At 36.5% G+C, this 3070-nt stretch overlaps 1 long non-coding RNA gene across 1 annotated transcript; it reads right to left on the bottom strand.

The window, feature by feature from the left end:
• Window positions 1-272: 272 nt before the first annotated feature.
• Window positions 273-2408, bottom strand: LOC146866122 (uncharacterized). Its single transcript, XR_014976767.1, has 4 exons — window positions 2305-2408; window positions 1405-1558; window positions 1230-1307; window positions 273-676 (listed from the first exon to the last, which is right to left on the bottom strand). It is a non-coding gene; the product is annotated as an uncharacterized LOC146866122 (long non-coding RNA).
• Window positions 2409-3070: the final 662 nt, after the last annotated feature.

Below are 3070 nucleotides of genomic sequence, written 5' to 3'. Positions count from 1 at the left end.
GTAGACACCAGAAGCTCCTGGACTAGTGGGACTAGTCCCCTGCAAACTGCAGGTAAACATTCACTGGATCCAAAGAATCGCTGGCCATTGGACCCTCCGTGGGATAGCCCAAATCCATATGGTCAAGTGCATTGCAAGAGTTGTATTCTCAATGAAACCGAAGACAGCTGTACCTATCTAAATACTATATACGCTAATAAGTCATTAAATAAATCAAACAGATCACTCAGGCCAAACCAAATATGCAGAAAGGAACCAAATAAGCTAACAAATTAATATAACAACATTTATTGATTTTTAGATTGATATTCAAACAAAATTGATAATTTGATATCATAATTCATAATTATTATACAATTAAATATATACAACACAAAAGGCCCCAACAGTTAAACACATTAAATGGACAACCTGTCTACCCTCATTTATACAACTCAACCCTTCAAAACATCCCATTCACAACCGAATTAAATACTCCACACATCACTAAAACATTCACTCTATATCAAAGAAAAATTGTTGCGACCAAAAAATAATATGGATAATTTGGATCGGTACAAAAAAATCTAAGAGTAAGGAAAAACACGCCGACGCGCATTTCGGTGCTATCACCCTTTCTCATGGGTGTCACCTTCTTCAGGGCTTGGAACGTGTACGTTTCAGGGGACCAAGGGGCCTGTGGAATGATAAAAAAAGATATCCAAAACATCTGTATTAATGATTAATTAAAACTAAACAAATGATCCAGTAACTGACAAATATGTGGCAAGGGCATTAATTGACCACTACGCAAAACATACATGGCCTGGCCTGAGGACAACAGCATTTAATTAATAATGAGTTAACCCACATAAGGAACTGCACACAATCTATTAAAAGCATACAAAAAGAACCAATATTAGAGAACAGAAGATAAAGTAAAACAGGAAAACAGAGAGAACACTGAATGAATGAAAGAATAATGCACACCAAACATTTAAAAGATGAATCTAGAGGAATGTCAAAAGAAGAAAGAAAAAATAATGTAATTTCTAAAAGTAGAATAGAAAAAGGCAGATAAAAAACAGAACCAACGATGATTTATCATAACTGAAGAATAATAAGAACAAGAAGGAAAGTCAAAAGCGAATCGACTGAACACAAAATTAGGAAAAAGGGATTACTAATAATTACTCTAACAAGAGGTAGATGAACCCAAATAGATCAAGAACTCAATGAAAGAAGCTCACCTGAACATAGGAAAATATTAAACACCAAAAAAGGAAGAGGTCCCAATGGGAATGTTGGGAGAGATCGGTACGGGATAACTGTGAAAATAAAAAATGAGAAAATGAAAATATGGAGAAGAAGGATAGAATAAAAATATCATAGGACTCAGTGTAAAGAAACCGCGAAACATCATACCTACAAAGAATGCCTGACCCGAAAGGGCAGCAATCGGCCTTGCTTGCATGTCCGGTGAGAAAAGAGCCACGTTATTAGTAACAGTTCTTATTCTTGCATTGAAGGTAGAAAAGATTTCAAGCTGCTCATTGATATGTTCTCGGCGGCCGTCTATCTGTAAAGAATAAGATGAACGATACAAACGAAAACCAAAACACATTATAAAGTATCAAATGTAAGATACCACTGTGAAAGGTTTTCAAGGAGGTTTACTTAGCACGAGAAAATCTATCGTATGAGGATACATTGTAGATAACAGTAAATCTCTGCATATCGTTGCTAACTCAAAAAGGACTGACAATAAGTTAGGAAACATAATAAGGACAGTAATCAAAGATGATTCATATAGATGTTAACGGATTTGTAAATGGAGAAAATTAGCACATCCATGGTATCAGCTTGGAAAAATACAATAGCGCTAAAATAAACAGACTGCAATAAAAAAGGCCAGTAACTGTAAAGTAAATCATTCATATTCTACGATGAAAGTAGAGTTAACATGACGATGATGGCGGTGCTGACAGTTAAACCGCTACCCATAGAAAAGCTGTGGGCTATAGTTAACCTAACAATCGTGTTTTTTTGTAAAGTACGGGCAAGAATATATATAACGGTTACTACCAGTATCCCAAACAGGAGTTGAAAAATAAGGCAAGCATACAAACATAACACAGAAAGAACCCTCAATTGTAGTCGCCCCAAGGAGATTACCTTTTAGTTTGCCCGGTAGTTACGTGCGAGTGCAGAGAACGTATTAAATCCGTCGGATTCTATCCGCTCGATAAGGATAATGTTAGTGGTCCATTTTAAGCTCCTAATGAAAGATAGATAGATGTACAAAATCAGAATCAGCGATCTCACCTGATAAGAGACCTCTTAAGGTAGAGAGAAATGGCGACTCAGTAAGGTAAAGGAGACGAACGCTCTGCCAGCGGTGGTTGCAAAACTCTCGCAAAAGCGCGCAGAGTTTAAATAGTGTCGAGGGGGCGGGTTGGTTCGAACAGAGCCTGGAAAAGGAGTCTCGGAAACTCAGGAATGTGGCCAGAAATTTAAACGGACAGAACCCGAATAAAGGAGGGAGGCCTAAATACTGTTGTAGAACTTAGGCGAATAGATTTGAAGTATCTATAAAGCACAATCTTTGTAACAGATGGAAATATAAAAAAGGTCCAAAAGAACTAGTGATCTCTGAATACCATGAGGCACAAGTCAAAATAAATGAAGAAACAACGGAAAAAATAGATAACTAACGCATACAAAGGGTAAGATAATGGAAAATGAAAGGTCAAAATTGAAAAAAATAAAAATATATTGAATTTTCTTTTTTTGTTTTCTTTTTTCCGAAAAGATCCAGTCCATTGGTCGTAATGCTCAGGAACAATGGTTAACAAATGAAAATCTGCAGAGCAGCATAGGCCATAGCATATTTTACGGTGAATGTACGGAGATTAAAGGCGCTTGATAAAGTGAGACACTGGTTAGAGTCAAAACCAGGAAAGATCTGAAGAAAACGGATAATGGACCGCTATTTAGGTAATAGCATTTTCCCATAAAAGGGATTCGTTCAAGACGTTATTTTTAGCGTCCAGAAGAAAAATCCAAAATACCTCACGTTTTTTCCGAATGT

Source organism: Triturus cristatus, chromosome 2_1 (assembly GCF_964204655.1).
Source record: "Triturus cristatus chromosome 2_1, aTriCri1.1, whole genome shotgun sequence".
NCBI lineage: Eukaryota > Metazoa > Chordata > Amphibia > Caudata > Salamandridae > Triturus > Triturus cristatus.
The sequence above is the reverse complement of the archived record's forward strand: the minus strand, read 5'-3'. Positions and strand labels throughout refer to the sequence as shown.